We start from the raw sequence: 21,672 nt of genomic DNA, 5'->3' as shown, positions 1-21,672 counted from the left end.
GAGAACTTCTCCCCATCCACCAGATGAGAATTTGAAATCGTTTAATTATGTTTAAAATTAGTTCTCCTGTGTTTTACAGCGCAGTATTTATATTTCCGAGGTGGTGCCTGTCCCTAGCCCATATTTATGCAACAAGATCGGCGCTAAAATTTCGTTTCACTACCCCTTTAAAACATTGACGTCAATAAAGCATGTTTATCAAACTTGTTTTTGTGTACATCCCAGCATACAAAGGATTTACTTCCAATAATAATGTGACAAATTTGAGAAAAATACTTGACGTGAAAATAAAAAGTATCTTTGAAGTAACTGTACCTGTACCTAGGTACATTTTTAAGCGAGTAGCTAGATACGCACCTAGGTACATTTTCGTATGAGTAACTGTAACTGTATCTTAGGTACATTTTTGAAGTAACTTTAACAACCCTGGTCGAGACCAGTTGAGCCGCCGGAATTTTACGAACGATTATGCAAGCGTACGTCTTGAGGACGACCATGAGCCACATATCATCTCAAATTTCTGCCCGTCAAGCCTTGTGACGAAACGGAATCGGACTTCTTCAAGGCGCGGATCCTAAAGTTGTTTGGTAAGTTCTAGTCTCCACACGCGTTGTGCCCAGTCTAGTGACCATCTCCTTTAAGTTAAAAATTGCAGCTTTAAGCACAATATGTGGGAGTAACTCTCGGCGCCGGTTGTTTCAGGATCGCAGAGTGACGCGGAAACCCAGTGACAGTAAGCGGGTGCTAGTACCTCCGACGAGATGAGTGACTGCCCGGGAGGGCTGGAGGAAGCTTGTATGAGACAGGTAATTGTAATTTCATTTTCGCGCTTGCGAAGCAATTCATAAGACGTATTTTAAATTTGAGATTTTCTTTAGTTATGCCGCCACAAGTACAAGGAATTTCATTGATAGGGGTGCCGTGTGTTTGTTTTCATATGCCCAGAAACTAGGTAAAGGTTACGTGTTTTAACATTTTTTCTGTGCTGATAGGCTTAAGGTTAGAATGAATTATATCTGTCAAGGCGTGGCGCAGTCTGTGTCTATTTGGAGAAGAGGTATGTGCGTGCGTGCGTGTTCGTTTGTTTGTTAGTTAGTTTGTTGGGGGAGAGAGAGGAGATGAAGAAGAGGAGGAGGGTGAGGGATCACGTCGAATCATTCAAATCGTTAACTCTGACAGTAATGAGGTAAGAAGGATACCTGCTAGTTACACCGGTTCGGTTTTGTGCCAAACTCAAATTGCATTTTGCCGCGTAAATATTGCTACCATTTTTTTTTTTCATCAACAAAATTAATTTTGAGGCATGCCGTTGACAAATAGGACCCCTGTTTTCAATCCCAGTCCAGGTTATTCGCGACTCCAGCGAACTATAGATGGCGCGCTGCTCAGGCGAAATTCGGACGAAAGAAGGTCGTTTTCGTTGTTCAGCATGCGGACCATCACAAATTCCTGCACTGCAGCGTAAAATCGGTGTTACATTTGAATGCAAAGCGATTTTTCGTCCCTAGAAACGTTTGTCTACTCAGTGCGTAGGAAGGACCCGGTGGAATCATTAAAATAATTACTGGAAACAATGTTCGTTTCTATGCTGCCTACGAGAACCAAGCAGCGATAGCAGACGACAGAGTCGGGACAACCTCCTCTTCTGAGCTTCTCGGCGCTGCCGCTACGCCGTGTCGATTTCGCTGGAGTCACGAACATTGCGCTGGTAAATTTCCTGTACATAGTGCTGCTTCGAAGATGAACTGAAATTTATGTCTTCTATGTGTGCATTGGCAATGGCATGTGGCTCAACAAGACTTCACACACGAAAATTCTCAAATAGAAGAGGGAATCAATGTTCATCCGGTAAGGTTTGGTAATTATCTCCGCCACAGATGGCCTCCTTGGCGAATTGTAACCGGCAGACCTTCAAACCGCACAAAGGCTAAGCAAAGCCACAACTGGATGTAGCAAGACTAAAAGCTTTATAATATACTGTAAGGACTATGGCTTTATAATAAGCCTTTTATAGCAAAACATACTGATCTGAAAAACGTTGTTTGTGGTTAATTTAAAGTGGTATACGGAAACTCCGTCGTATTGTATTAATTCTGGTTCACTGCACAGTTAAAAGGTTTGTCTTCGTTTGCTGCCAGAGAAATATAGCTTGCGATGAACTAAATCAAAGTTATGACTGCTGGTGTCATGTACATATTCAGAACTTTTTTCATTAAAATAATTGTAATCAAGTGTTTTTATGGGTTTTAGCACTGTGATTAAGATACGTCAATGTGTTTTCTAAGAAAGACTACTAATTTGCAGTTTGTATCTTCTCCTAAAATATTTTGTAGATCTGAGCATGTATTCATACCTGAATATGTGCCAGGCATTCCCCAGTATGTGTATAATTGTTTACTAGGCCTGTAAGCTTCCCCACTACATCATTGCCGCTATGTTAGCGCTTCCCAGCTATTATTCGAGAGAGATAAGTGTTTCTCATGATCAATTAGGTTGAGATTGTTTAGCGTTAATGTTTTTGAGTCCCCCATTTTTAATTCCTGACAGAGCGCTTCAATGTCCGTTTATTTTTGGTTTGCCGCTATTTATCACCACAAGCAAAAACATCACGCCACTGGAATTAACCTGAAGCTCACCTCATGATTAACGACGCTGCCGTCCACTGTCTTAAGGTGGGCCTACGTTCATGGGTACTTGTCTAGTGGTTCTGGAGTTGATGTTGCTGAGATAACCGAGACGCCGATTTCTACGATGGCCTCTGTCAGCATCATGGTCAATTACAGCTGGCCCGAGCCCGAACCAGGCCAATCAACGTGCTGGCCCGAGCCCGGCCCGGGCCCACAGTCAAAAGTCCGAGCCCATCCCAGGCCTGGGCTTTCGGGTAAGCCCAAGCCCGTGCCCAGTGGTATAATCTTTAATCCAATCGCCATATTGAGATAAAGACGTCAAAATTCCTTAGTTTAAATGTCGGAAGTGCCTCAATAAGAGCAGGTATAAATATTAGTAGCAAATTTAATGATAAAAAAACTGCCGACTTTACTCAACAAGATTAACAATTTAATCAAGCGTTTCGTCTCCCATGCGGGGAACATCATCAGTGAAACCTTCAAGCAGGAATGAGCGAAAAAACTTCAACAATCTTATTTAAGCAAGTCCGCATAAACATCGGGGGAGGGGGCCGCGGTTGGAGTTGCAAGCTGATGAGTCACTTCAGATGAACCATGATTCCACCAACCTTCGTGGACCCCACCTTTGTTCACACGCCAGAGTGGACGCATTCTCAAAGTCGAAACTGTGACCCATATTCCAACAATGGTCTACGAGTTCCGTCTTCGCTGTGTTTGTTTAGGCGAGTGCAGCGCTTCCAGCCTGTCTCCCCAATGTAGGATGTGTCACAGTCTAGACAGTTCACTTTATACACAACACCGCACTGGGACTCTGGGGGGGGGGGGGGGGGGTGTAATCTTTAGGTTTAGAAATGAAGTCACATAGTTTATGGTGGGGTTTAAAAGCTGTGCGGATATTCAAAGGGGCGAGGGCCCTGCGAATGGACTCAAAAGCACCTCTCAAATAGGGTATTGTTGCTTGCCCTGTCCTAAGTTGTCCATTATCCTGACTTCTTTGTCCCATCTGTTTGTGCGTGTTATCGATAAAACGTTTCGGATAATTCCGCTTCATCAGCAGGTCAACAATAACAGCATCCTCAGAAGCGCGCAAGCCGCCTCGGTGGCTCCGAGGCGAGAGCGCTGGCCTACGGATCCCCATGTGGCGGAGGCTTATTGCGGAGCAGGCGCCGTGTAACCGAGCTTTCGGTTGCACGTCGAAAGATCCCCAGGTAGTCTAAATTAATCCTCAGTCCTCCGCTGGGGCGTGCCAGATGCCCGTCGTTGGTTTAGCACGTAAATCCCCCAAATTTTACTTTTTTCTCAGAAGCGCGCAATTGAGGATTAGAAGAAATGCGTTCGAACCGGTGTAGTAGGTTTTTTACGACAGCCCTTTTATGTTCGACAGAATGATGCGAGTTAAAGCTTAAGAGGTTGCCTGTATCACAGCTTAGCGGTACACTGTTGTATATAAGCGACCGGTACTATTCCGGAACACATTAACATACAGAAAAGGCTTTGCACCGTTCTGTTCAACTTCATGTGTGAATTGGATTGATGATTCAATGCTGTTTAAAGCTAAATGAAAGTCACATCACAAAAGGGACATGGCAAAGGCCACGCATGCGACAAGAGCGAAGACGGAACTCGTAGACCATTGTTGGAATACGGGACACAGTTTCGACTTTGAGAATGCGTCCACTCTGGCGCGTGAACAAAGGTGGGGTCCAAGCAGGTTCGTAGAATCATGGTTCATCCGAAATGACTCATCAGCTTGTAACTCCAGCTGCGGCCCCCTCCTCAATGTGTATGCGGACTTGCTTAAATAGGACCGTTGAAGTTTCTTTCGCTCATTCCTGCTTCAAGGTTTCACCGACGATGTTTCCCACATGGGAGACGAAACGTTTGATTAAATTGTTAATCTTGTTGAGTAAAGTCGGTGCAGTTTTTTTTTATCATTATGATTCCCGGCTTTTGCAATATTTTTGCAGCACATTTAATGAAGAAATGGAGGCCGATAAACACCTGCGAAGGTTGACTAAAAATGAACAGAAACATCCAATCAATAGTTATGATTGCACTAAGCGGTTGCTATGTGGATGTTTTTTTATGTTCGACAGCTCAGCAAAGTCTGCGGATCTGGTTATGCTTCCTGTACGGGACAGATCACGAAGCGGTTGCTGACTGACCAGTTGGGGCGAAAATATTTGTGGGAAGGACGCAAGAGAAAGTTGACATTCAGGAATCTTCACCTTGCTGAGTGCATCATAAGTAAGTAATCTCTGGAACAGTAGTGCAGATCGCTTCACATGGAACCAGATTTATGGAATTGTTGGTGTCATACTTCTGTTGCTTTCTTTTATCAGATGCAGTGCAGAGCTGCCATAAATGTGAAGACTTCAAGGTAGAAACCATGGTCACGGATTAACTTCGCCACGCACCTGCCTGACATCAGTCATCTCAAATGGTAAGCTGGTCTTATTAAGCTGATGTTAGCACAAAAATCAAACTTTTCTTGAACAGTAAGTATGGTGTGCAATTTCTTCAAAGCATAATTTCTCTATGAGAGTATTTGAATGCTTTAACTATTAAAGCCAATGACACCTTTTTTGGTTTAATTTGAGAGCAAATACTACAGGTGTGAACAGTATTGAATAATTTTAAATAAAAAAAAAATTTTGTTTGGAGTGTTTCTCTAAGAGGAAAAATGTCATTATGTAATAGTACCTTATTATGGATTAAAAAGAATGCATAGACAACGAATTTTAAGAACACTGATATTTGATGTAAATCTAACAAACAAAAGTTGGCAATACAGTACACACATCCAGCATGAATGTGCTTTAAAAACAAGGCATAAAATACTTGTGATTTATTTACATCAGTTCCAATTCTTGCATATTTGAGTCACTTCACATTGAACTTCACTGTTTTATTAGTTTTGTTTCAAAGAATGGTAAACCACTGCTCACATATCTTTAACGTAACATTTTTTCGTTGCTTTTCAGGAACATTCTGCACCACAGGAGAGAGAGATGTGAACTGCCTTAAGTGGGCCTTGAATGCACTGAGCTTTTTATTATGTTTATCAGACATTTTTTTTAAGCAAAGTATCCTGCATTGTTCAGTAAGTATACCTTATTTTGAAAACCTCATGCTGTCTATGCAGCATTGTTCAAAAATTATACTTTATTTTAAAAGCATCAAGCACTGCTCGTCTGTCTAACAGTAACAATAAGGAGTAATGGCGATTTGTTTGGCACTGCAACTTTTTCTACAGAACGGATGTGCATGCCTGACAGGCTGGGCAGGAATTTAGTGCGCTACTCACGTTCAAAGTTACGCTGCAAGACTGCAGCGGCATCTTTTGCCATGCAGTCGGTGCTACAGCTCTCATGGAATTCTGGTGTCCTAGTCACTAGAGCATATGACTACTGAAGCCTTAGACTTCAGTAGTCAATTCCTCAGGGCCGTTCGTCATAGCTTATGACAATGTTTGTGTCCAGTATTTCAGTTCTCTCGCATGTGGCGAGGTCCACCTCACTAAAACGAGTCAGCATCAGTAGTGTCGCCTTCCTTGTAGGTGTCGTCTGCATTGATCCTGTGGTAAAGCTTCTGAGCTTGATGGTGAAAAAAAAAACTTCAATATAAAGAATGTCTGCTGCGGGCCTGATTGCTACATTATACATCTGTAATGCGCCATTTGGGTACACATTGAGAGCATGCACGGGCCATACAGCAAATCTGCCCTCTGAGCTCTTGTTTTGTAAAGAATTGGACTCTTATCCGTTTAAATTTTTCTGTAGGACAGTTTACACGCTATATGCTAGCATAAAATGAAGGCTGCTTAGGCACTTCCTTGCCCTCCTGGCATAGGGCTGGTCCCTATACCAGGAAAGGTAATATTTCTGAGGTATGTACATGGTACATCCACAGGATCAGGCTGAACATCCTACAATGGTCCTGAATGTCCAGCTGCATCAACCAGATTGCGTTAGTGGTACGTTTTCTGGGGAACCATTTTGCACTGCACAGTAGATACTTTCAATGTTGGATGAATCGTAGCAGATATCCACTGGATATGTTAAATGTCCGAACAACACATTTCTCGGATGTTTAATAGACGGTTGCTGGTTGACTGGGTACCATCAAACCAATGTGCACCGGGGCACCTGTTGTCAATTACCGCTCATTGGTTTTCGCCCCCTAAACGCCATCAACCCAATGTGCACAGGGGTGCCTGTCGTCAATTGCCGCTTATTGGTTTTCGCCCCATAAATACCATCAATCCAATGTGCACAGGGGGGCCTGTTGCCAATAGCCGCTCATTAGTTTTTGCCCCATAAATACCATCAACCCAATGTGCACAGGAGCACCTGTTGCCAATTGCTGCTCATTGGTTTTTGCCCCATAAATACCCTCAATGCAATGTGCACTGGGGTACCTGTTGCCAATTGCTGCTCATTGGTTTTTGTTTCATAAATGCAATCTGCACAATGTGAATTCTCTAAAGGATTGCCAATTCAGCCCAATGTCAATCCCCAAAGGATTACCAATTGGTGCACATAGGTTTTTGTTTCATAAATGCATATTGCTCGATGTGTCTGGACCTACAGTTGCACATTGGTTCAATGTGAATTTTGGCCTCATTTCACATCGCCCATTTCCAGCAGGGCGGGCGGCCAGCTCACCACTCTTTTCGTCATGAGACTCCCGGCGTGTCGGCTTCCGCGTCGACACCCGGGCGCCCAGCTCACACCGCTCGCGGTTTTGAGACTCCCGGCGTGTCTGCTCTCGCATTGAAAACCGGGAGGCCAGCTCGTAACACTTTCACTCTTCCTCGTGAGACTCCCGGCGTGTCAGCTTTCACACCGACACCCGGGCGCCCAGCTCACACCGCTCGCGGTCTTGAGACTCCCGGCGTGTCTGCTCTCGCATCGGCAACCGGGCGGCCAGCTCATAACACTTTCACTCTTCGTTGTGAGACTCCCGGCGTGTCCGATTTTGCATGGACACCCGGGTGCCCAGCTCACACCGTTCGTGGTCTTGAGACTCCCGGCGTGTCTGCTCTTGCATCGGCAACCGGGCGGCCAGCTCACCACACTTTTCGTCATGAGACTCCCGGCGTGTCGGCTTCCGCGTCGACACCCGGGCGCCCAGCTCACACCGCTCGCGGTTTTGAGACTCCCGGCGTGTCTGCTCTCGCATTGACAACCGGGCGGCCAGCTCATAACACTTTCACTCTTCCTCGTGAGACTCCCGGCGTGTCAGCTTTCACACCGACACCCGGGCGCCCAGCTCACACCGCTCGCGGTCTTGAGACTCCCGGCGTGTCTGCTCTCGCATCGGCAACCGGGCTGCCAGCTCATAACACTTTCACTCTTCGTTGTGAGACTCCCGGCGTGTCCGATTTTGCATGGACACCCGGGCGCCCAGCTCACACCGTTCGTGGTCTTGAGACTCCCGGCGTGTCTGCTCTTGCATCGGCAACCGGGCGGCCAGCTCACCACACTTTTCGTCATGAGACTCCCGGCGTGTCGGCTTCCGCGTCGACACCCGGGCGCCCAGCTCACACCGCTCGCGGGGTTTGAGACTCCCGGCGTGTCTGCTCTCGCATTGAAAACCGGGAGGCCAGCTCGTAACACTTTCACTCTTCCTCGTGAGACTCCCGGCGTGTCAGCTTTCACACCGACACCCGGGCGCCCAGCTCACACCGTTCGCGGTCTTGAGACTCCCAGCGTGCCTGCTGTTGCTGTGACACCCGGGCGGCCAGCTCACAACGCTCTCCGTCATGAGACTTCCGGCGTTTCGGCTTTCACACCGACACCCGGGCGCCCAGCTCACACCGTTCGCGGTCTTGAAACTCACGGCGTGTCTGCTTTCGCACAGACATCCGGGCGGCTAGCTCATAACACTCTTCGTCGTGAGACTCCCGGCGTGTCTGATTTTGCATGGACACCCGGGCGCCCAGCTCACACCGTTCGCGGTCTTGAGACTCCCGGCGTGCCTGCTGTTGCAGTGACATCCGGGTGGCCAGCTCACAACACTCCCCGTCATGAGACTCCCGGCGTGTCGGCTTTCACAACGACACCCGGGCGCCCAGCTCACACCGTTCGCGGTCTTGAGACTCCCGGCGTGCCTGCTGTTGCAGTGACACCCGGGCGGCCAGCTCACAACATTCTAGGTCATGAGACTCCCGGCGCGTCTGCCTTTGCACTGATCCCCGGGCGAACAGCTTCCACTGTTCCCGGTCCTACGCTACCCGAAGCAACTGCATTTGAGTTGGACCCTAATGCGATTCCCTTTCAGCCAGGAGGACGACGACGAAGCGCTCGTTCTAACGGACGTGTTTTTTCTAGCTCCGCCGACATATATTTATAACTCCGAGTTTAAAAGGCACTCGCGCCCCTGAAAAGGGCCCCATGGATCAAGGGCAACCCCCCGCCACCCTCCGACCGTCGATTTTGGATCCGGGAGGGACCAGTTTGGTGAATATGGAACCCGAGACTATGGACACCTCGCTAAACCTAACGTCTGGAATGCGAGGCACGGAAACTCAGGCTCAGCTACAGGGACAACCGCGACCACGGCGGGCCCATCGACGGAAGGCCTCCAAATTGTACTGGACCTGAACACCCTCGACAAATTGAACGAATTTGGAGTTGCGAAGGAAGATATCGGAAGGCTCTTCGTAAGCTTCTTGACCTAACTCGCTACCACACAGCAAGGAAAAGGCGCGCAACCAACCGCAGCAGAAAAGGTGAGCTCATGCCTTGGACAAGAATATCCCACGATTGCTCAAGCAGCACGATTGACAAAGACCCCGCTAAAGAGCCAGAATGCTAAACCTAACGGGACAGAAGCCACCCTTTTGGCGGAAAATATCGAGGACAACTCCTGGACACTAGTCCAGAACAGGCGCTGCCGTAAACGCTCGCTGACGTCAATCGAAGAACCCGAGAAGAAAGCCGCTGCTGTGTCCATCGATGAGAGGCCAGATAGTAAAACTACCAGGGCCATTGTCCTTAAGCCGGTATGTAAGGAGGCAGTAAATGGCTTCAGAGCCAGGGACATCAGGCAGGCTGCGGAAACGGCAGGAATCGAAAGCCAAGAGGATTTCGAAATCCAGTATCAGACAAAGACCAACACTATTACGCTCACTACGCAAGCAGAATGCACGGCAGAAAAGCTGCTACGGCTTAAGGCAATAGAGAAAAACGGCAAGCAGTATACAGTTTTCCCCTACAGAGCAATGGAGAAGAACCAGATCCGCGGTGTCATATACCCCCCGGGAGACAACAGCGAAGAGACACCAGAGACGCTGCTCGCAGACATGATATGCGACAAGGCAAGGATTATTGCTGCCCGACTTATGGGTAAAGGCACAAGTGCGGTGTTAGTTACCTTCGAAGGTAACACACTGCCCAAGAAGGTCGTCTTCTGCCAAGCAATCTTGAGCGTGAAAGAATACCGCCCGCGCCCGATCGTGTGCTTTAGCTGCCACGAGCTCGGGCATAAGGCGGATGTCTGCCCTCGCAAGGAACGAAGGTGCGGTCAGTGCGGGAACGTGCACGACGAAGGAATGGACGAGTGCGACCGAGAACCAAAATGTCGTAACTGCGACGGCCCACATCCGGCCACCAGTAACGACTGTCCAAAAAGAAGAATTCCCGACAAAAAGATGATGACACCCAAACCTCCGGCGCAAAATAAGGAGTGTTACGCTGCAGCTGCCAAGTCCATCACGGAGCGACCCAAGGCATCGGGGAAAAACGATCAAGACGAGCTTCCCACATGGATACCGGAATGGGCGAAATCTAGCTACCCAACGACAACAGCCAAGCCAGCAGGCATCAGACTTCGACGCCGAGAAAGAGGTGAATAAACTCAATAACGACGTACACATCGGCTTCAAGATGATCTTCGAGGCCATCGGAGAGATCAAGAAGGAGCTGGCGTTGCTGCGACATGGGAAGTAACTCCCATAGCAGTACAGGACAGGCCACCACGGAACAGACCCGCATTGTCCAATGGAATCGCTGCACATTTTCGACCAAAAGTGCAGAGCTGAGGTTGAGATTCGAGAGACAGCCGCCGCCGGATGTACTCCTTCTTCAAGAAACACGAACCCGAACCTAACGTTCCCCTGCTATAGTTTCTACACGAACCCGACCATAGTAACTACGCCAAGGCCGAGCGAAAGGAACCCAGAGACGAAGAAAGGCTGGGCAGTAGTAGCAGTCCTGCGGCACATACCACATGCTCAGCTCGATACGGCGTCACTTTGCACTGGCAACAGAGAAGTGGTAGCCGTAAGACTCAGTCACAAACGGAAGAGGATGACTTTAGCCTCCGTCTATTTAAGACCAGGAACGGCAACGGAAGATGACAAGGAAGCAACGGCATGGATAGGCGAACTTGTCGGTCTAGCCGAAGGGGATCCGATTGTCATAGCCGGGGACTTCAACGCTCGACACAAAGATTGGGGGTATTCCAACAGCACGAGAAAAGGCCGTTAAATTAAACGCGCAATGAAAACTGCGGGCCTTACACTTCGGAACGAGCCGGGAACTAAGACAAGGATTGGAATGCACAGTAGGCAAAAGGACTCCACCCCGGACCTCTCCTGGGCCACTGCAAGCCTAGTGCTCGACTGGTCAGCGTGGAGAAACAACCTTGACAGTGACCACTTTCTGGTAGAAATGAAAATCCATCACGGACAACGCAACAGAGGCAAAGAACAAAGACCAGTATTCAAATGGGATTGTTTTAGGGAACTGCTTGAGACAGAGGACAGCCGAGACATCGAGGAGTGCATTCGGACGGCTCTGAGCGAAGCGAAGACGGAAGTTCTAGTAAAGCCTGGAGACCCAACACCGGACAATCACCTACTAAACCTCTGGGCCAGCCGTCTACAAGCACTGCAGCGGTACCGAAAGAACAGGACACTGCATCTAAAAAGCAAGCTCAAACGAGCAGCAGCGAAAGCGAGGCAGTACTCTAAACAGCTCGGTCGCGAAAGGTGGAGGTCCCATTGCGGGTCCTTCAACGCACGAAACGGGCTGGGAAGAGCTTGGAGAACTTACAAGGGACTGAACGGAGCAGAGCGCAAGACAAGAAACGCTGCGCAGAACCTGGCCCTCAAGCTCAATATCAGCGAGTCAGAGATGACGATCAGGGCTGGAGAATTGTTCTTTCCCCAAGAAGATGATAGCGCAAACCAGAGACCGGTTGCAATGAACATTCGCACGCCAGAAGAGGAAGGAATGGAAGACCCACTAAATATGGGAGAACTAATCGAGGCAATCTACAGGGCGAGGACCGGTAGTGCTCCTGGCCCGGACGGGGTGACGTACCAAGCTCTCAGAAACCTACCGGAAGAATCGAAGCAGAAACTTCTCGACAAGTACAACACAGTATGGGAAGAGGGTATTCTGCCGAGAGCCTGGAAACTCTCGTGGGTCACTCCAATACCCAAGCCCGGCAAACTGCTTGATCGCATTGAAAATATGAGACCTGTATCTCTAACATCTAATACCTGCAAGACGATGGAGAAAATCGTGCTCAGAAGGATACAATGGTATTTGGAAAAACACGAACGCCTGGATCCCCGGCAAACGGGCTTTCGCGAAGCAATGGGGACACAAGATAGCCTCAGGTTGCTCTATGAAGAGGTGCTGGCTGAAAAAGACAAACAAGACCCACGGCTCGTGGTCGCCCTGGACATACGCAAGGCGTTTGATTCAGTGCCGCACTGGGCAGTCGTCCGGGAGGCAAAAGCATGCGGCATCCGTGGAAGAACTCTGAACTTTATACGAGACTTCCTGCGCGACAGGAGGTTCCAGGTGAAGATCGGAGGTACCATGGGCCCAGAAACGCCGATTAAAAGAGGAGTGCCACAGGGGGAAGTTCTATCGCCGACCCTTTTCAATATGGTAATGGCGGGTCTCCCAGCTCGGCTTCGAGTCATTGAAGGGCTGGGATTCACCATCTATGCGGATGATGTGACGCTCTGGACCCGAGGGGGATCCCTGGGGGAACAAGAGAGCACGATGCAGCGGGGCATAGATGAAGTAGCCACCTACCTGGCAGAGGTGGGGATGGAAGCGTCATCAGAGAAAACACAATATATGATGGTCGCTCGCCCTAGGGACCACAGGAAAGGAATAGCAGGCTCAGTACGGCTAGAACTCAATGGACAAGAAATCGGCAAAAAGCCACATATCAGAATCCTAGGAGTCACCTTCGAGCAGACGGCAAGAAGCACGAGATGGATCCCGGAGATGGAAAAGACGTGGGCTCAGGGTCTCAAGCTCATAAAGAAAACAACAAGTAAGTCCTGGGGAGCAGATGAAAAGGCTCTGCGTATCCTCACAGAGGCCCTTCTCACGTCACGAGCACTGTACAGTTGCAACTGGCTGAATCTCAACCAGACCAATGGAAAAAACTCGAGAGACTTAACAACCAATCGAGGCGAGTAGTCACGGGCCTTCCCAAATACACGCCACTCGAAATGCTAGAAAAGGAAGCACAAATGAACAACATAAGAGACAGGGCCGAAACCCAAGCAATCGCTCGGTTTCAAAGGCTAGAGCGCACTAAACATGAACGTAGATTCCTGCAAGACCTAGACAAGCAACAAGCCGCCATTGGAAGAGGCGCTACCTCCGTGGCAGGACGAGGTGATAACGGATCATCGGCCTCTGCCTCAAGTTTTGAACCAAGGAAAGAGGGCTAGAGCCGCTAAGATGCACGCGGCATGGTGCGAAACACATGCGCCAAACGAAGAAGTGCGGTACACCGACGCCGCAAAGAACGGTGACAAAGTGACATCTGCCTGGCACGACGCAAGGAGAGGCAGGACACAAACCGAATTACTGCCGTCGGGCACGACGGTGAGGGAGGCCGAATTGAGGGCGATATTGGCGGCGGCCCAGGATATCGCAGGAAAGAGCGCGACGGCACCTCACGCCAGAATTTTTACAGACTCGCAAGCAGCGATTAACGCAACACGCAGCAGCAGAACAAAGGGCCGAACAATAAAAAAGATTAAGAAAGTGGCGACGGAGCTTCGCATACGTGGCACCAGACTTGTACCGTACGCATTACAAGTAATCAAATTACTTGTAATCGATTACTTTTTGGAGTAATTTTGTAATCAGTTGATTACTTTTATTAGGCAGTAATCACAAGAGTAATCTTATTACTTTTTGAAGCAATAAAATTACTTGTAACCGTTACAATTTGCCTACGCCCCCCCTCCCCTCCCCCCCCCCCCCCGGGCACACGCCTTTTTTTATGAAATGACAAAAATAAAATTTGCTTTTTTTTTTCGAACGGAAAAAAGAAAGATTATTGCGTAGCTGCAGGAACTTGAGGCCAATTTCTTTCTATGTACAGTTTCTGTGAAATGTCCGTTTCTTTTTTTTTTTTTTTTTTAGCTGGGGCTGGGAGAGGGAAGCCCCAGTGCGTGACAAAGGCCATTCAGGGCGAAGTTTGAGGAAGCAGAATGTAGCTTTGTGAGTCCTTCGTTCAAACTAGCCCCCTCACGCACACACACACAGAAATAAAAAAAAAAATCCTACTTAGGGTACCTGTTCGCAGCCCGTAGGCGAACCAGAACCGAAGAATGCCTGAATCGGATGCAAAATATAACAAAGGCAGTTAAAATATTTCCCCACTTCCCCTACGTCGTCTTTGTGACAAGCAATGTTTCGAGTTGAGAAGTGGTCGGGGCGATCTCTTCCGCTAATGGATACTACACATGACCCGTTTCAAATCCTGGAGCTGCTGCTCTTTTGTATAACATGCGAGCTCATCCACATGTGAATAATAAAATGAGCGACGCAAACTTTGAGCGACAACCCTTGCTCAAGCTTAACAAGATCTAGAACCCTCTCCGCTCCCCCCCCCCCCCCCACACACACACATACACACACTGGCGAACGCCCAAATCATTAAACGTTTTCAAACGAATTCTATGCTTGTGTCCACATTGTGAAGGTGCAACGACCACGAAGAGGGAGCCAGTTTTTCTTCTTCAATACTTGTGCAAATGTGAAATATAGGTTGGAAGTGGTTCATTGTTACGAGCGCCAAAGATGTGTCTTCACACAATAAAGTAATCGGAAAAGTAACGATTACTTCTTTAAGTAATGTCCAATTACTTTTGCCGTCGAGTAATTAAGTAATCTAATCGAATACTTTTTAGCCAAGAGTAATAGTAATTGTAATCGATTACTTTTTTTAGTAACGTGTACAAGACTGCGTGGCACCGACCTGCACATCACATGGCTTCCCGGGCACAGCGAAATCCCCGGGAATGAGAGGGCACACAGGGCCGCAGCGGAAGAAATAGTTCACGGCTCTGCGACTGGCCCGACCTCTCATTCTGAAACGAATAACACGGTAAACCCGGAGGAACAGGCTGAACTTGCCAGGCAGGCGAGAAAGGCCTACCTCAGAGGGTTGCTACCGTCACAAGATGACAACATGCCTACGAGCTATACCAGATGGGAAGCTGTCCGAGTCCGACGGATCAGGACCGGAACAGCATTGACACCGGCCAAACAAGCGAGCTTCGGGCTCGTCGACATCGAGAGCTCCAGATGCAAGGCCTGCGCTGGGAACAACACAGCCACACTACGCCACCTCCTCTGGGACTGTGCAGGCCTGGAACGGCTGAGGAAGAAAGCGATCCAATCTCTTCGGGAAGAGGACAGACCGGCGACGCTCGAGGAGTGGTCCCGACCCCAGGGAACACCGCAGCACAGAAAAGCAGTCCTCGATTCCCTGATGAGCTACATCAGAGAGACGGGGACACCTCGTCACATTTAATTTTTTTTCTTTTTTTTCACAACATTCATTTCCTTTTTCCCCTAAAACCCCATGCCCCTCCTTCCTGTCTCAGGCCACCCCACCAAGACAGCCGAACCACTCATCTCATCAATAAACATAATTCAACAACAACAACCTTTCAGCCAAAGGCCGGCCCGATCCCGAGCGTCAGAGCCGCTTTGAAGTTCTCAACACCAAGGATGGTCGCTCTGGATGGCCGGCCGCTAATGGATCGCACCAGCCGACGGGGGTAGGAACAACTTCACTAAACGAGGAAACGACAGTGCTCATCCCAGTTGTGAGTAGAATCGAAGCTACACCCAAGTCTCTTGAACCTCGTATGACTGTGAATGTACTAGGTGCACCAGTAGCCGCTCTTTTAGATACTGGGGCAAACATATCGCTTATTGGGGGTGCTGTATTTGCGGAATGCAACAAGAGAAAGATACATCTTCGGTCAGCAAACGTGAAATTGCAAGTAGCATCGGGGTCCGTACTGCCTGCTGCCGGCGCAGTCAGGTTACGAATTTCCTTTCATGGTAGAAAACGAAGACAACGGTTTGTATACCTCCCGGAACTGCCGGTGCCCATGATCCTGGGTAGAGATTTTATTGCAGCGGAGCGGGTTTTGCTCGACTTCGCCCAAGCTGAATATTGGCTGGGTGGCGAAATGAAATTAACGCCGTTTACCAGACGGCAGGGTTGTATTCGCGGCCAAGCGTTCCCGTTAAACTTTGCCGGGCAGATGCCTTTACTTCCAGACAACGTGCTCAAAGCCGTGCAAAAGTGTTCCGGTGAAGACAAACAGAAGCAGCTCCGGCAACTGCTGGAACCCTTCTCGCCGATGTTCACGGAAAGACCTGGGAAAACCGATCTCCTACAGCACCGCATCGAAACCAAGGATGCACCTCCGCGGAGGTGCAATCTGAGACCCATAAGTGCTTACAAGCGCGAACTTCTTGATGTGGCGCAATGGGAAATGATCGACACAGGCGCAGTACGTCAGTCAAAAAGCCCGTGGGCTTCCCCGGTGGTCCTTGCTCCAAAGAAGGACGGCACAACAAGGCTTTGTGTTGATTACAGGCGCCTAAATGAAGTATCAGTCAGAGACATTTACCCGTTTCCTAGTATTTCCTCAGTAATGTATGCCCTTGGAAATGCGACTGTTTTCACAACCCTCGATTGCAACCGCGGATTTCTTCAAATGGAAGTTCATCCGGCTGATGTAAACAAGACCGCATTCCTTTGCTATAGGCGATTGTTCGAATTCACTTTCCTTCTTTTTTGGTTTGTCCAACTCTCCCGCCAGCTTTCAACGCCTAAGGGACGTTGTCCTCGGTGACGCGAAGTACGAGTTTGCGACGGCGTACATGGATGACGTAGTGGTGTTTTCACGAACATTCGAGGAGCATGTCGTGCACCTTCACATCATGTTCGAACGAATGCGTCAAGCCTGCCTTACGATTCATCCAGATAAAGTCCAGTTGGCATCGCCTGTAATCAACCTTCTCGGATTTGTTGGGGATAACGGAACGCTGCGGCCGAATGAAGATAAGCTGCGCGCAATAACGGAGTACCCACCCCCTTATGACGTCATAAGCCTACGGAGACATCTCGAGATGATTGCGTTTTATAGAGATTTTATTCCGCAATGCGCTGAGATAACTGAACCTCTGAACCGATTGCTCCGCAAAAAAAAACGAAATTGTGCTGGGGGCAAGAGCAGCAAACTGCATTCGCGTGTCTTTCAAGGGCTGTGACTGAAAACGCGTGTTTAAACCTGCGTTTTTAAACCTGCAGACCGACGCAAGCGATTACGGATTAGGAGCAGTCCTTCTGCAGGAACATGACAGCGTTCTTTGTTCCGTAGCTTTCGCCAGTCATACGTTAACCGGAGCGGAGCGAAACTACTCAACAACCGAAAAAGAGTGCCTGGCAATTATTTTTGCGCTTAAGAAGTTTGACATGTACCTTGACGGCGCTTCGTTTAGCATTCAAACTGACCACACGGCTGTCTCGTGGCTCAAAGGGCTTCAAAACCCTGCAGGACGACTCACTCGATGGGCCCTTTCGCTCCAGCGCTACAAATACACAATCGAGTACAAGCGTGGAGCGGCTAACCACGTTGCAGATGCGTTGTCCCGTGCTCTACTTCTCGGGCAGGAAATGCAGGTGGATCCCGACTTGGTGGCACTGGCCAATGCGGCGCCCATCACACCAGAGTCGCGGTGGGGAACCCTGGTGAGCAGAGAGGAGCTCCTAGCGGCCCAGCTGTCCGATGGACTTTGTCAGAAGGTGATGCACCAGCTGGCAGGAGAAAACTCGGCTGACGCTGGGAATCCCAGAGACTTGGACTTATACCTGCTCAGCAGCGACGGCATCCTGCTGCGATACATCCCCCAGGCGGACGATGGGTCCAGCGGCCCGCCATTCCGGTCTGTAATACCACGTAAACTGCGTAAGTCATTTATAAGATATATGCATGATCCCGCCTTGGCAGGCCACAGCAGTGGAAGCAAAACTTACGAATAGTTGTCCCAAATTGCAACGTGGCCAGGTATGAGGCGGGATGTGATGAGGTACGCACGTAGCTGCCCGGTTTGTCAGAAGGCAAAACCCCGAGGTGGCCAACACCAGGTTTAATGCAGTCGGTCGAAAGCAAGTACCCCTGGGAGTGTGTTGCCTGCGACGTTGTCGGTCCCTTTCCCCGTAGTCCACGCGGCAATCAGTATTTGCTAGTAGTGAGCGACCATTTCCCAAAATGGGTCGAAATGTTTCCTTTGCGCAAACTAGACTCTAGGAGAATCTGGGACTGTCGTCTCGAGACGTTCGCGCGCTTTGGCTTTGCCGCAACGCTTATTACAGACAACGCTACTTATTTTGTTAGCAAGGTGTTCGTGGATGCGTGTAAGGCGCTAGGCATACGGCACAAACGGACTTCGCCATACCACCCACAGGCGAATATCACGGAAAGAGTGAACTGTAACCTGAAGCAGATGCTTGTATCGCATACAGAGCGACACAAAGACTGGGACGCGAAATTAACAGAAATGGCATTCGCTACCCGCAAAACAATCAACCGGTCCATAGGTTTTACTCCGGCCCAACTTAACTTTGGGAAAGAGCTCGTGTTTCCCCTGAGAAACGGCCTCCTTTGCACAGATCCTGCAAGCATGCAGCGCACAATTACGCAGTTCGCAGATCTCCGGAAGCGTTTCACGGAGAACCTGCGTGAAGCTCGAGCGAGCCTCGACGTCTCGAGACTGCAGCAGGCAAACCAGTACAAGGGGAGGCGAAATCTGCAGTTCAAGGAAGGAGATCTGGTACTGAGGCGAACTCATCCGCTGAGTGATGCTGCTAGAGGCTTCACGGCCTCTTTAGCAAAGAGGTGGGATGGCCCCTAACGCGTTAGTAGGAAGCTCTCCAACCTGTCTTATGAGCTGGTGCATTGTGAATCTGGTGAAGTGTGAGGGTCTATTCATGTCGCCGACCTAAAAGCTTTCTATGAACTTGAGGAGGTAGATGTGTCGCAGGTTTCAGATGACTATCCGGACCACCTCTCGGAAGATTCCACACAGTCTCTACCGCGGTACAACTTGAGACGGCGGTGAAGACGACCGGGTGTAGCACGAGCTCTAAGTGCATTATGTTCATACCCTCTTCGGTGTTTTTGGGGGGGAGAAGAGAAAGGGGCCGCGCTCCCGCATGCACAATGGGGTAGGCATCTTTCGTGTGCGCGGCTACTTATTCCTACCGCGCCATGGCCTCATGTTTTTAATTTCTAGTTCCTCGTGCCAGACAACGGCGACGCAGCTCCCATCATCAGACCCCCCCCCCCTCCCCCCCCCCCCCCCCCCCCCCCCCCAGCTGCATCGGTACTGTCCGGAAGTACTGATGTCGGACCCGTGCTCGCTCATCTGAGAAGACCCTTGCTGACCCAGGAGGACGGCCCCCCCGAAGACCATCTAAGACGCCCTCTGTTTTCGTTTTTGGAAGGGGGGAGATGTGTGGGCAACCTGGCTACTCCAAGCGGTTGCCCAGACTGCCCCTCCAACAATCATAAGTGGTCATCTTGACCACGAGGGGGCCAAGGGCAACTGGCCACGCGAGCGGCGCTCCGCCGCTGATAAAAGGCCGTCGCAGCGGATGCGCGGTGGCTGTTGAGATCGCGGCGCAGGCGATAGCGGTCATTAAATGTTTACGTGTTGTTGAACCGGTGTGCTGTGTCATTCTCCGAGACGGGTAGCAGCAAGGGAATCCCACACGTTGGGAAATCACGTAGCGAGCGACGCTTCGTCATTCGGAAGCCACTTGCGTATGGCAACGGTAACCTGCAGGCGCCCGTGAGTCGTTTTTCCTCCTGCAGCCGCCCCCTTTCGTCTCCTTGTGGGGCCGAGCATAGGGGTCGTGCCACGGGTCATCGATTCCCACTGAGCGGCGTGGTAAGTGTCGCTTGTTGCGATTAATTATGCCCAATTATGGTTACGTGTGATTTATTCACGCCTTCTGTACGAACGCTCATGCATTGCGTGTTATGGACTAAGCCCTTGGCCTGCGTTTTAAGCTTTCTTACAGAGTTAGTGTCTCTTTCTGGCAGCAAATGCTCACATACCAGGCACTTAGCCAGGATTTTTTTTTTTTTTTTGGGGGGGGGGGGGGGCGGCGTTCATAACAAAATGCTGTATGAGGGGGAGGGGGGGAGAGGAGGGTCCCAGCAAAAGGGGAGATCTGGGGGGGGGGGGCGGGCGCCATGCTCCCTCCCCCCCCCCCCACCTGTTTACGTGCCTGTCACAAACAAACGCAACACTTCACTGTATATACAGCAGAAGCACTCCTCTCCCACTACCGGTCGTCCCTCAAACTTACGCTTACTGCTGCAATGCTCGCTCTCGCCCTCCCCCCTCCCCTCAAATACCCCATGTAGGCCGCCGGTGTTACGGAAAACCGGCGTCTGCGTGATCGCGGAAAGAGCGCTCTCCGGCGCCCCATCGTTCCTGCTGCATGCACATACCTTCCAGCGACGCAACCCCTTCCTCTCCCTCACCCCTCCGGCAGCCATCGTTCCGAAATACCAACGTAGTCGGGCTGTGCCGACACGCTCCCTCGCCTCCCGAGTCCCGACTGCCGCCGCCCGGGTTCCGTTCTCGAGTGCTCTCCGTGTCTCTACACAACAGCTCGCGTACGTACTTTCGCTTCTTCCACCGCAGGCGCGGTCAAGGGAGCCCCCCCCTTTTTAAAACAGCGTCTCAGCAGAAAAAAATAACAAACAAACACGTCTTTGTGATTGCTTCTAATAGATGTAACCTCTCGCGCAATCGTTCTATACCAAAGCACACATCTCGTCACACACGTCTCCTACATCCATTACATCGAAAGCCAAAAAACCTCTTGCAAAACTTGTACACTACACTGGCTGAAGGCAAATCTCCAACATGCCTTTCTACAACGCAGCTGCTACTGCTGTCAATCGCAACACACTTTGTGTGGGCGTTTGCAATTGTTTTGGTTTCACTCGAGCGCAAAGCTTTTTCGCGTAAAATGCACCGTACGAACACATTCGGTGTTAACAGACATATTTAGTTATGCGTATAGGAGCAAACGCGAGCACTGTGCGTTCGTGTTGCGTGCTACAAGCTGCACATGAGCATTGTCACCATGCACCAATCCAAGACTGCAGTTTGGGCTCCGCGTACTAGCACTGTAAAAAGCGTAACACTAACACTAACACAGAGGGCTTCCGTTCACACGTATACGCAATAATAAAACTCAGAATAGTACTTCCGACAGTCATGGCTGAAAATGAAACATGGGGTGCTATTTTGGTCTCAAACGGTCATGTTCGGGTTTCCTGAAAACTCCTCCCCCCTACGAACCGGGCGCTCCTATTGGCCACTGCGCGCGTGATAATTCCAGCCTGTTCCCATGGGAACGTTCGCGAAACACGAAAGCAACCGTTTGCCGTTACTGTCGCTTTTCGAGTTCGGACCGTGAAGACAATGTAACGTACGATCACGTACGACCCACGCAGCACATAGCGGAAGTCGCCTAACTAGATTAACTGCGGCGACACACTTTATTCTCCGTTTCACCATGAGTGCGAGCTCGTGCGTGTGTAGGAGCTACAAGAACGTGCTCCGGGCTTTGAACGTCCCTGTCGAGCAGACGCGCTTGCGCAGTGCAAGCCAACTTTCGTGCAAGCATCGTTAAGAATGATGTGCTCCTGCTTGTAACT

At 49.8% G+C, this 21,672-nt stretch overlaps 1 protein-coding gene and 1 long non-coding RNA gene across 3 annotated transcripts in view; one reads left to right on the top strand and one right to left on the bottom strand.

Annotated features, from left to right (window-relative positions):
- LOC115311214 (signal-regulatory protein beta-2-like) overlaps nt 1-21,672 on the bottom strand; it is a 79,336-nt gene that overhangs the window by 21,454 nt on the left and 36,210 nt on the right. The window lies entirely within an intron of this gene.
- Nucleotides 436-5,661, top strand: LOC121833095. 2 transcript variants are annotated; one of them, XR_006076550.1, is made up of 6 exons: nt 436-587; nt 703-806; nt 2,784-2,881; nt 4,724-4,874; nt 4,970-5,070; nt 5,612-5,661. It is a non-coding gene; the product is annotated as an uncharacterized LOC121833095 (long non-coding RNA). The 2 variants fall into 2 exon arrangements; XR_006076551.1 differs by having other exon boundaries at nt 2,766-2,881.

Source organism: Ixodes scapularis, unplaced genomic scaffold, assembly GCF_016920785.2.
Source record: "Ixodes scapularis isolate PalLabHiFi unplaced genomic scaffold, ASM1692078v2 PGA_scaffold7__128_contigs__length_106722199, whole genome shotgun sequence".
Lineage (NCBI taxonomy): Eukaryota > Metazoa > Arthropoda > Arachnida > Ixodida > Ixodidae > Ixodes > Ixodes scapularis.
Note: the sequence above shows the minus strand (reverse complement) of the source record. Positions and strands in the feature narration are given on the sequence as shown.